The 13,818-nt window shown below is 36.2% G+C and overlaps 1 protein-coding gene across 1 annotated transcript in view; it reads right to left on the minus strand.

Annotated features, from left to right (window-relative positions):
• LOC131689351 (ceramide phosphoethanolamine synthase-like) overlaps positions 1-13,818 on the minus strand; it is a 30,342-nt gene that overhangs the window by 14,792 nt on the left and 1,732 nt on the right. The window lies entirely within an intron of this gene.

Below are 13,818 nucleotides of genomic sequence, written 5' to 3' on the forward strand. Positions count from 1 at the left end.
AAAGAAGTGTATAATTAGGTGGGCCAGTTATATTGTGACTCACTGTCCCTAATTATAGCTTGGTTTCAATTCGCTTATTGAAATACTTTTGCTGAACTCAACGTGCATCGTTCAGCAATAAATTTTGTTTATAACACCTTCGTAAACTTGTGTAGACCCTACCAGCAATTGTTTGAACTAATTCCTTTATGTGTTGGCTTATCTTATCGCAGACTCGCTGGAACAAGAAAGATCCGTCGTCTGTTTACGAAACAAGGTCCGAAGTATCAAGTACAGTTACTGGTATTACTCATTGTTTATACTTTCTCGTTTTCTCAGTACAGCGGTAACTTTCATGACAAAGACAACCATCAAGTACTGTTCATCGCAACGATCCTCAATGGCGTGTTAGACAAAATAATAATTCATGATTCCAATCAGCGAGGGAATATAATGGTTCTCGTATACTATTTTTAGACGGATTTAGTACGCATTTCGATGCGCTTTTGCTGATTAACCTTCAGACGGTTGGTATAATGTCCGGTTTGGACATTATATATTCAATCAACAGATGACGATAGCGACGGGCTACAAATTCCACTATCAATATTACAACCACGTTTCAATTAATAGCTCGTCGGAGAGCATCGCACTTTTTCATTGGGCACACGGATTGGGGTGGCTTGAAAACACAGCTGATATATTAAAACTGTTTTTCGTGGAGTTGTTTAGGTTGAGTTACTTATTAAAGGAAAAAAAAGCTTTAATGACGTAATGATTAAATTTTATATAACTACATTAAACCCAAAATAACTAATTAAAGCCACCCTGGTACACAATCGTACTTACAACATTACATTCCCACTCAATAACATATTAAAGAGCAATGATGAATCACAATGAAAACAAAGGTCGTTTCAATGATCTTTGATGATCCTAATTTGATTGTGCACACGCCAGCGGTGGTATAACTAATCTTGTTGACGCATTGTTTTGGTTCTTGTCGATCCCTAGAGTTATTAGAATCGGGGTATGTTTGCTGATATAATTAGTTTCGCTGGTGAATATTGACAGTGATTGAAACGTTCGTAAATAATACGGTGATTTCAAAGCAAATATCACATTTTGTATGGTAATGTGCCTATTATGACAGCAGAGCCCTTTGTGACCCTATTTCCCACCTCTTGGTTTCGAACCAAGCATATCGCCGCTCATATGTTTAAGTTTTAAGTTAAAAATCATATTTTTATGCAATTTGGAGTTCACAAGTTTAAGCATGTAATTGCAAAATAATTTCATGCAATATTTCTTTGTGAAAGCTACAATCTTCCTCTCCATAATTATTTCGATTATATTATTATGATTTAATCATACTTTCAATAAACAAATGATATTGCTCTGAATTCTCTTAGATTTAGTTAAAAATATCAGTGGTATCTCGTCCGCCTGCTCAACCGGGTTTTCATTTCATATTATCTGAAACAAACTTGGTAGTAAACAAGCACAAAATTTATTATTTAAACAAAGCCTTCCAAAATATTGACCGAAAATTAACTAGGGAAAGCATGTTTATAGCAGAAGTAAAACGTAACCCCAAGGGCAAAATGCACATCTTGCTTTTGGCAAAAGTTGCTGATAATTTCTGGAAAACAGTTATCTTCTTTGATCTAGCCGATTTTTTAGCCGAAAACAGATTATTTGCATAATCTAAGGCGTTTTAATGGCACACTATTATGAAGTATTGGCAGAAAACAAAATTACTTGCTTGTTCACCGAACATACTATCTCATTGTTGCGGTTCAGTCTTCCCCTTTGTTGTAGTACATTATGCTCCGTTGTTGTGGTGCATTTTATCCTCGCACTGATGCGTTTCGCCCTAGCCATTTTCAGAGTACCTAATTTATGATTTTGAAAAAAATAATATTTTTCATGTTTCTGGATATTCCGCAAAGCGTTATGATTGTAATTTCAGGGGAAAGTGTTGACTAAATGATATCATTAATTAAATTCTCCCAATTAATGGTTATGATCATATTTCCTTAGGGGGTGTGTTTTACCCCACCTCCCCCAACACATTTAATTTTTCTGTCGAATCTCAGTTTTTTTGCAACTTATGCAAAAATCTCAAAAGAACATCTTGTTTTGCTGAAATCTCCTTAAAAGTGACATTTGATATCTGAGACTCGGAAAATATTTTGTCGAAAATCAGTAAACAAATGTCACTTTGCTGAGACAACAGTTCCGACATTTGGAGATTTCATGACTATTGGGACATTACCGAACTGAATTGAGTGTGTCCGAATAGCTTCAGGTATGTTCAGTACACTAGTGTTGGAATATTTACATATTCAATAAAGTTAAAAGTGAATGGAAAAAGATTGAACATCTGCGATTAGATCATAGTAGGACATACTTTGATTCTACTTCTAGTTCAACCAAACCTGTCACCAATAAGGAGCTCTGATCTGGTGATGTAGAGTTGGGTAGTTTAGTGAATAGTGCAGATACACGGTCAGAGGAATAGACTGTACTTCCGCTTGAAAGTGCAAAACCCCAAGTAGCAATTTTTGTTTCAGTAACTATTTCATAACCAGTTGGTAACAAAAAATAGGTGCAGTTGCAACTGACATCTAACTTCCTGCGCGACCCAAAAAGCGCAGTTTTAGGCTGATTTTCAACTTAATTATGATTGAGCAAAACTGTAAAAACTAGTTCCCGTTTCGTTGCAATAACGATTCTAGAATAGCTAAATGAAATCATATTGTTGTCAATATGTTGAATGTAGGTCGCAACAAGATTATTAAATGATACTTTTTTGTCGTTCACCTGGACTGTCAATCGCAACTGAAAAGTAACATCTTTTCATGCAAATAGTTATGATTATGTTACCAGTGGAAATGAAAATGAAGACCAAGTCAAAATACATGTTGAATATTTAAATATGAACAGTAGCGTCATTCTTTATATCAAAAATTGCCAATGAAGCATTAAATTTTACTGCGCATCAGAGTCTATCGAGTGATATTTTATTCCACTTCTTATTGCACGTGCTCTTGGTGAAACCAAATTATGAATTAAAAACAATTTCCAAGGGAAAAACGAATCCGAATATTAGAAATCCAATGCTATTAAATAAAACACACAATAATCATAAATCAGGAACATAAATTGCTTTAACGGTAGACTTTTATAAATGTTCGCGAGTCGGGTGAGGTTTTATTTCCAATACAATAGAAAATGATGCATATAAGCAACATGGCTTTCAAGCCACCCAGGGCCAACTTTAGGATGTGATTTGGGTGAGTACAAAACAATGCGCTTTTCGAATAAATTTATATCAGTGAGCAAAGATTTTTATTTATGAACTTCTATTATTCCAGCATACGTTTTGTCTAATCTTGTTGATAACGTTCTAGTCGTATTCTTGTCATACGCACGTATCAGACACATGTCATCGTTATACCTTGAATCACAAACTTACACGTATTTATGAAAGGCATTCGCAATGAATTGACCAATTCATAACTAAAGTTCAGCAAAATAATAATTAAGTTGTATTTTTGTTTACATTACGTTGCGAAAATTCACCGATGACACTTCATGCGCTACACTTCATATTATACAGGCGTCTAACTGTACGGTGGCGCCAACTATAATATGTTGGGTGTATCGGAAAAATGTAAACATGTGACATGAATGATTATAACGAAATCTTTCCGTTGCCGCAGTAGTAGTATTAATACCAATAGTTGAACTAATGGGTTATACTCCTATGCGAAGCACAGGGAAATCTTATTACAATACACAATAAAAATAAACTATTTCCATTAAAATAGGAGCAATTTTAAACCAATGGCAAATCAAATGTATTTATACTTGCGCATCTTATAAAAATGAATGGATAGAAATTAGGACTCAATGGTTATAGGAACTGAAATTGATAATAACGCAACCAGTGTTACACATATGTTCCGTTAGTGGACCACGAGATAATAAATTGAAAAAGAAATTTAGTCGCAACTTTGATATTTTTCCAAAAAATAGAAACTGAGAGTATTTGATTGCTGCAATATTTTTCTCCTTAGTAATACATTTATCGATAAAGGGTGCTTTCAACGTTTTATTTTTATTCTGGATTATTTGACGGCTGAGTTAGCATGTGATCATAATTTTTTTTCATTATTTCAGTTTTCGTAATCTTGTGAATCATTACAAATGGCAATCCATTGAACCGAACTTTCCCTAGTTCACCCAGTTCCACAGTATTCAGTTATGGCATCTAGCTCATCAGTTATTGAGATTATGAGAAACATAAATTCGAATGGTATCGAAGCGCAAGAGCAGGCGGTCAATGCACATTACTCTTTTTCAATATTAAAACTAAGTTTCAATTAATCGATGGTCAGCCGTATGACTTATTACACGACTAAAACTGAAACTAAAGGTGTTGCAAACCTTGAAGGGCAACATTTGGAAACAAGCAGTTCTCTACAACTTTTTTGAAGAAAAACACAAAATTTATAGGATGCCATGGAGTTTCTAGGATATCTTCAGGCCACTCATCATACCGACAACATCGTTTTGTTTGTTTTTCATACCCATTTAACCAAAAATTAGCCTCGTCTAAAAAAGTAGTTGTTTTATGTAAAATATCAAAATTCGAGAACATAGTTCAAGCGCAGATTTTTTCATGGGGAGTAGATCTATAAAAGCCGGAATTATGTCTACACGGTTTGTTGACGGCCCCCCTTCCGGGTGGAGTCCTCAAGAAATTTTTGCATTCATAGACAAAATGTCATTCAGCAAAACAATTACAAAAAATGAAAATTGAAAATTAACATATGGACTAGTATTTTCAGACGCTTCACATATTAAACAAGGAATGTTCTAAATAGTATTACTCCTAAGATAACGTTATTTTGTTTTCGGAAGGTACTCTAAGTAAATGATTTGTTTCAAATTCATACTACTCGATCCACCCACACGACATCTATCGCACATCCACACTACGTTTGAGTTACTGCATGCCACAAACTCCTCATCTGATAGTCCAGTGCATTGCTTGTGGTACAACACAATACGATCACAGAATCCTTCACAGCCTGTTGAATCCGCACATCCAATAGTAGATTTGCACTTGCCGCATATTTGATCCATTCGATTCATTGTATTCGTTTGGTGAAGGATACAAGACAGCACGAAAAATTGCGCTTGCAAGCCGTGTGTTGTCAGCAGAACAAAAGAAGCAAGCGATGTGAAGATACAAATTTAGTTATGGAAATTCTAACTTGTAATTCTTCGGGCTGAATACGATAGTAAAACGTTAACTCTACGAGTTTTTCACTTTTTACAATAGTTTGAAACAAAAAAAAATCGTCCGATTACTGAGCAAAAACTAAACATTTAGCGAGAGCACGAAAGCAGCAACCGTTTACATACACATATAATGTCACTCGCTTTTCTGAAAGATGGCTGAATCGTTTTGAAAAAAAAGTAAGTTTTAAATTAGCTCCTTTTGAATTTATAGTTGATTACGCTTTCGATTCCGGAGTTACAAGTTAAAGAGTGCGGCCACACAACAAATTCCCATGTACACTAGTAACACTATGGTGTGCGAATGATGTAATACATATTAAAAAGATGCAACATTACTTGAATTTACGGGTCTAGATCACTAACGACCAATCAAAGTAGCTTTGATCACATATCACAGTGGTTTAAAACGCAAAAAACGTTATCGTTTTGAATAACTTTTGAAAAATTAGTAAAATCAATATACTACCTTCGGAAGGATGTATTACAATGTGCCTTTTAAAATAAGAATTTTGTAGATCAATCCTCCTATAACTAAGATACAACATTCATTTGTCGTATATTTAGTGATAGCGGGTTGGTGAATTCTGCAAAGCTGTAGTTAATTTTTCTACAAGAAGCTTTACCAAAAGTAATATCTTTAATAATCTCCATTATTTGAGAAAAGGTCGAAAAAAAACTTTTTTTTCTTCATAACTTAATATACCGTGGACAAAAACCCTTCGTTGTCGATCCCCTCTTCTCCTGCGAGGACAAACGTGGACAATTCCTGTACCCCTACCCCCTCCCTACGATGTCCACGTGGACTTTCCAATTTTTTTCGGTTGATTTAATAAAAATGTGTTTTTAGAAAATTCTCCTGTGTTTGACTACTATGGTTAAGAAGGACTCAATAGAAAGCATTCAAACTACAACTACATAGACTTCTTCAGTTTTTGGGGAAATTTCCCAGGATATATCTCATTCCTGAACGATATTATCTTTTATATTTACGTTTACCCTTACGCAGCAAGTATTGAAAATCATCCTGGAAAACAATGCAGTTATTCTGTAGTGTTTTTCTTGTCAATATTAATATTCGAAGCATATGACGCAAATGTTAAAACGGCCAGGCAAACTGTGTAGAGTTGGATTTGAAGATGTTGGTTCAGATTTTATTTCTTGCGGTTCCTTCTGATTTGTTTTATAATCATTGGCATCGATGTTTTCAATTTTTACACAGTTCAAAATCTTGAAAAAATTAAAGAAAAGCGCGCACACCAATGACGATATACATTTGTTCCATTTTCTTATAAAAGTCAACGTGTACATTTCTCATACACCCACCCCTCGTCCGATGGACAAGCGTGGAATTTCTCGTGACCCCTCCCCTCGCCTATATTATCCACGGGGTATATGGATGGCCCCGTACCGTCCTGAGGTTTCATCCGCGAGCAGGGGTGACATTATGGAACCATTTCGAATCGACTTTTTCATACAAGCTTGCATACAGTAAATCTTTCGTTTCCAGATGCGTAATGCCACCCCAGGTTTTTGTACATTCGGTGCCTCCAATCAACCGAACAGCACGATAATTTTGGCCATCACACCCCGAAGCTATACGATCTGGTTCTGACGAGGTGCAGTGGATGCTTTCTCATAGATTACGAAACTGGCACCGGTTGATATCACCGACGAACCGACTTAACAGAGGCATTTTAAGGTTCAAGTTACCTTTTTTGAGTATATGTTAGAATTGAGCCCTTGGTAGTATGGGTAGGAAAAATTGTGTTCAGCTTTGCCACCGGATTATCCATTTAATCCTTTTCCAAACTCTAAACGCAGAATATCAGTCGGTTTATTGGATCACCACGATTCAAATCGCACAAAATAGCTGCTGGAAAAACTATCGGCTTAGCTAAATGGTGCTTTTGAAAAAGTGGCTGTGATTTTTTGTCACACTACCACACCTTGCTGGGGTACGCAACACAACTGCGTAATGAAAAAAACCACAACTTTTTCAAAAGCACCATTTAGCTGAGCCGATAGTTTTTCCAGCAGCTATTTTGTGTGATTTGAATCGTGATGATCTAATAAATCGACTGATATTCTTCTTTTAGAGTTTTGGAAAAGATTAAATGGATACTACCAAGCGCTCAATTCTAACGCATACTCAAAAAAAGTAATAACACAAAATAACGATTGTTATGAAATAACGCGATCGCTACTGTCAAATTACAACAGCTTACTCCGCCATGTTTGAATCAGGGCACGCTTCTCGATAAGTGTATTGTTATTACAGAAGGTGTGCAATTCCCTTACCTGCGTATGTAGTGGTAATATGCAGAAAAATCGTATTCAGAACTCATTGAAAATGCATGCATTTTGTTTCTTGTTTTTGCTTTTAAAGGACAGTTTTGAGAAAAAAACAATAAAAAGCTGGAAAACGATCTTTAACATGAACAAAAGAACATTTGTTCGTTCGAGCATACCTGGTACAACATCGATACATTTTGGATTTTTCGTACTGTTGTTTTATCGACGAAGACTACCACGCGAACCATTATACAGATGCCGCTAGTGTAGCAACGTATTTTAATTAAAAACAATTAGAACACCATCTGCCGCATTTTTTATTCCATGTGGCACGTCGGTTCGTTGGTGTTGATATCCCAAAAAACTCATGTTTGTGGATTGCTTCGAAAATCGTTGTCGGAGAAATTTGGAATTTTTTGATTTGAAGGTGCAATAACATATCTTTATTTTAACCGAATTACATTGTTCTTACATGAAATCAATCACAGGAAACATATGTTTTTACGTGTCCAAAATCTTAGAGGACCAGACTTTATAAATTGCATGAAATAACAATTTTAGGAATTAGTTATGAAATTACAATCAGTTAACAGGATAAAAAAAAGCTTAAGCTACCTATGTGCAAAACACCAACATTTATAGTACTAGTAGAACTTCGGGATAATCTAAGAAAATATAACAAAAATGAAACAAAAAAGATCAGATCAGAGAGGGAACGGATATAGCGTAGTTGGCATTGTACGCAGCTCACCTGGGTTCGATTCCCAACCCCGCACATAGGGGTAGAGATTTTTCCAAAAGAGATTTCTCTATCCCGAAAAGAGGCGAATGACTTTAAGGTTAAAACCTCTATAATCAAAAATTTGGAAAAAAAATCGGACCATGCAAATTCAATAAGCCAGCTCAGCTTTATAATGAAACTATATAAAGTAAAGTTGTACACATGTAGTATTTGAAACGAGAATAAGCTTCGTTCGTAATTAACATAGCATTTTATCCCATTGTTATTTTCGCGGTACATTAAGGGGTGAAGACAATAAATGTATGTCGATCCATTACATTTTTCTGATATCTTTATCCATATCTGTGTGTGTCATATTGATGATGATGATGATGATCCCACTTCATACCCCCACAAAGGTGTGAGCTGAAAGATTTATCTAGAAGATAATTAATATTTTGATTCATAACAAAACCAGTTAACAAAAAAACGGACTGGTTCAATTTGCCGACATAGCCTTTCCTTCAAAAGAACGTTACCAGATCCATTTCGAATATTCCGCCAGCCACCAGTGTCCATCAAGAAATTTTACATTCAGGGCAGATACTTGATAGAATCGAAAATTCCATTTCCGATAATTCTCCGTTGGACTCTTCTCGCCTGACCAAGACATCGGCACTACCACATGCTAAGGTTAGAAGTGACGAGCCTAGTGGCAGTGCAGAGTCCAGTCGAGTTATATCGTCCACATCAGGCCCCTTTATTAAAAGTTGCCTACCACTAACCCAAGGCAATCTAGGGATATTTCTTTCCGGGAATATCCTGGATTGATCAGGAATTGAACCCGATATCTTGTTATATCAGAAAACAGTCATCAAGCTCCGCATTCAACGAACTAACTCCGTTATTACCACCATTTTTACATATTTCATTAAAATCGACATCTAATATTTTTTTATTCACACCCCCTAGAAAATTACGTTTTGAGATTTTTTATAAAAAATCCAAACGAAACACTAACATTTCACTTTCTCCTAATGTTTGTTGCGCTAGTATGTGTACTTCGTACAGGTATAGGTACACAGAAAGTCGACCTCTAAATTGTTCCGTTCACAAATTTCCAAATCACCACAAGTGGAGTTGTTAGACAAAAACCGTATAAAACTCGAAAATGCGTGCTGTCGCTGCTCAAACCGGTTGGTCGCGGCGATGAATCAGTCTTTTACTATGTGCTAGCGTGATCTTCAATGCTCCGGAATTCATTGAACGCTCATCAGTACGTCTGCTGAGATTGGTTGTATTTTCGTGTATCGTTCGATTATAGAGTTTTCGACATACAAGCAGACACAGTCGTCACCTGACGACCACATTCAATAGCTAATCTTACATTGTCACATTGATTAGTTTCCAGCAAATATTCTGTCATAGAAATTTGAAATTCTCCTAGGAGTGATGTGCTTCTGTGCAGTACAGAATGATTTTAATTGTTTAAAACGAAACAATTTATCACTCTCTGTGAAATATATCGGTGGTGCAACTATGTTCGTCGGTACAACCTATGTACATGTATGATAAAAGCAACACAGTGATCTGATGGTGGGCCGACACTACACCACGTTGCACATTGATTGAATTATCCTACGTTCCCCTCCATCGCGTTTATCACGTTCACGTTCCACGATTATGAAATAACTACAAGCCATATAATACCCATGATCGCATAGTTGTCCCGTTTTCTATGGGATTTCCTATCTGTATGGGACTGACATGCGATCATGGGCAGTATAGTACTGGTCATGAATTTAGATACACTTATAAGACATTACGATGCTATCATAACTGTATTCACATTTCCTTCCATATTTTGGCATTGTCCATAAGAATACTATTTTACCTAGACACTGAAGAGACTTTTCGTCTGATAGACCAGAACAAAACCAAATCAAGTTATAATCTACAGATCTTTTATATTTTTGCGGAAAGCATTTCCCCATGACGACACTATGCTATATTCCGCCCTTACGGCTAGTAGATTACCGCCGGCTTGACGCCAAATCCCAAAACGGAAACACTATTTACGTTTCCAATCAAGCTCGGATCGTTTTGGCTTCGCTGTGCCTCATCGGCTAAACAGAACTTCTAGTCTAACGTTTGACCACTTGCTCCGCGAATGATCTCGAAAGCCTTAAGTATTTTTATTTAACGTGTCGAATACTAGAAAAATCTAGATTTCCCTGTTCAGTGGATATGAGCGTCATTTTTTTAATTGATTCAACAGAAGGCATGGGCCTATGCTACTAGGGTCGAGAGTAGCGTTAAATAAAAATACTTAAGACTTTTGAACATAACCGATTAATGATCGCGCGAACACATGTGTTTGTAGATCCGCAGTTAAGACTGCATTTATGAGCTTTATGAGGGTGCAGCTATGCGTAGACGAGGGTTGAGCGTTTGTATGTTAACGTTTTTGTCACGTATGCTAGCGTGCATGTAACTTCGCGTGGATAAATTCAATTTATAACCGTGTGACCATTCGCATATTTACGTGTGTTCTTGAATGATCGAGCAGACCATGAGTCTGCTAAGTTTTCTGTGTACAGTTCAGATACTACAAGAGAGTTCCTCCATATCACTAGAGTTCCCGGTCATGTCCCACCTCATGGAACGTGTTGTCTGCTGGATATGAGCGACATTTTTTGATTATTCCCACTGAAGTCTAGGCTGCTAGAACCAAGGGTAGCGACATCTGGACGTGACCGAGCCAAGATCTCGCGAACTGTGGGTTAAGGACTTTCCTTCAGTGGCTCATGAAAATGGTGGTTTTCATGGATTTTTTCAACATTAAAACAAAAAGAGAAGCAAACTATCTTTTGCGTAATTTTGAACATATATTGTCTCAACAATAAAGTTTTTTTAGCTGTTAAAATAAATTTTTAAAAATGGATTTATAAACAATCTTGCCCAACAGATCGCCGTGCACAACTCAAACTCTGCGGACGATTCAGCGTGCATTTTTACCTAAAACTAAAAAGTGAAATACTTCCTTTTTTGGAAGGCTTTTCTGCACGGGATAGACTATTATGGTGATTGTAAGTTGAAATTTTAGATATTTCAGTCATTTTTTAAATAAAGTACTCGATTTTTCGTTCTTTTTCAGCAGTAAGTACGTTAATACCATTGTAAGGAGATTTTTTATTTATTTTTTAGATCAGTCTATTTACATAGCTTTTAGAGTTTTTTTGCAATCGTGCACGAAATTTTGAAAATTATGGTTCCTATGCAATGGGCTTAAAAATCAAATTAAAGGAAACTTACAGGCATGAGATGTTAATCAGCTATGCCTTGAAACTTTGAAAAAATATTTTCAAATAAAAATTCTAACGATTGAAGCATAATTGTTTGAAGCTGACTGATGAGGTCCCTGCTTTAATGCTTGAGAACTGCTTTTGTATATTGATAAGTGCTAAAACGTTCACTTAATTACCGGGGTGTTTTAATGTTGGCGAGATTGCGGGCGTAAGTATTTGTGGATGATTAAATTTGCATGTTCGCGTTTGTGTTACCGCGAAAGCCACGAGTGTTTGTACGTTCGGAATGAGAGTTTGTTTTTTTTTATGATTCGTTTATTTGACACGGCTCATATCGGTAGCTTAACGGAGCCGTGGATCTTTTATATGTTTACAAATGTAAAAATAAAAATATAAACAAATATTATTATAATACTGGATCTCGCGCGCGCAACTTTTTATTGCGAGAGGAGACCTTCTTTCGCGGGGTTTGCTGGCAATCTGCATCTGGGGGGTCATTTAATTCTTTTTTGTTTTTCACGTCCAGGTCGAAGCCGGCTTGGTGTCCGCGATCAGATGTTTTTCCCTGTTTTTTGCACTTATTGCTGACCAACGTGAATCCGTCACTGTTATTGTTATCCTTGCCGATGTTACTTATAGTTGGTTTTGCGGTACTGGATGCTTCTTTTGTGGTTGTCATTATGGTCTGTGCAACTGCTGCCACAAATTTGCCACCGCTTGTGGTTCAGGCATTGGTATTGAAAACTCTGTTTTGGGTTGGTTTGCCGTAGATGAGTTGGCAATCGGCTGAGATCCTCTGCATCTTCCGCGCAAGGTTGTCCATGATGAGCTGTCTGATTACAATACTTAAATGAGAGTTTGTGTTAATATGAATTTAATTTAAGGTATTAAATCTATCTAATTTAAGACTATACCTATAATAGTAAAAAAAGGAAAAATAACATGCCGAATTAATATAAAAAAGATACAAATAGATTAAGTAGAAGCATAATGTCTACTTTTGAAATAATAAACTGTAGGTTAGTCTTCCTGGTAGTGTAAATATTTTTGTGAATTGACTTCGATTACCCAACGGCAGCAGTACCGAACATTCGGAAGATTCTATCGAATGATTATCTGTCATTTACTTAACAAAGGTTAAATAGATAACAGACAATTGTTTTGGAATCTTCCTGAAGGTGATATGCTTTTAGCAGACGCTATTAACATTATCTTTGACATTCCAATTATTCAAGAACGATTTTCATTCCTCTAGCATGTTATTTTGGTTGCAGCTTAAAATCGAAATAGTGAACTTGCGCAAATGGTTGATTCTCTACAATATACACAAGACACGCGTCAGTTCCGCATGCTGATAGTAGTAAAAAAATAAAAGGCGGAAGCTCAATATTTCGATTCTCAACTGCAAGAAGTATATATTTCCCCGTACAGATTCATTTTACATATTTTCAAAAAGGTATATTATGGTAGTCGACGAAAAAGTTGTTCGAATTGATTGAAAATGTCTCATTAACATCATTTCTATGGGATATACAGTAAAAATAAACGTTATTCGTAAACTTAAAGATGATGAAAATGTAAATAGGACTGTTGTACGAGTATGTGCAAAACGGCTGTTACCAAAACCTGTGTAGTGCAAGTTCCCATTTTAAAATCAATTCTTATCTTTTATTTCAATATTTAACACTTTCAAAAAAATATGCCCGTAATATATTTCGAATGGATAGGCATAACAATGTCACGAAGGCTCAAGAGATCAATTTATTAACTTAAAAGGAATGCTTCAAAGCATGTTTAAAATTGGGCTCATATTTCTTTTAGCGGGCTGATAGGACTGCAGCTTATAGCTTAGGGGATCTCGGTTCGTCCTGCGAGATAAAATTTGCAAAATCGGACGAATTAGCAACTGTCTGCCAAGTTAATACCGGTCCTTGGGAGGACTAAATTTTGCACCTGTTTGTCTCGAAGTGCGTAACGTCAAGTCCTCTATTTTGTATAGTACAATGTATCAACTTCCTAACAACGCGTGTTAAATCGTCAGTGATGCAATTAAAATTTTGCATTGATTCCACTTCTATCTTGTTTCTGATCTCCTCTCACGTCCCCTAGGTCTAAAGTGGATCAAACGACTATTAACTAAATCAGAGAGCGCTGATAACCGTAATGTCTACGAATACTAATTTTCCTGTAACTATGTATTCT

Source organism: Topomyia yanbarensis, chromosome 3, assembly GCF_030247195.1.
Source record: "Topomyia yanbarensis strain Yona2022 chromosome 3, ASM3024719v1, whole genome shotgun sequence".
NCBI classification, from domain to species: Eukaryota; Metazoa; Arthropoda; class Insecta; order Diptera; family Culicidae; genus Topomyia; species Topomyia yanbarensis.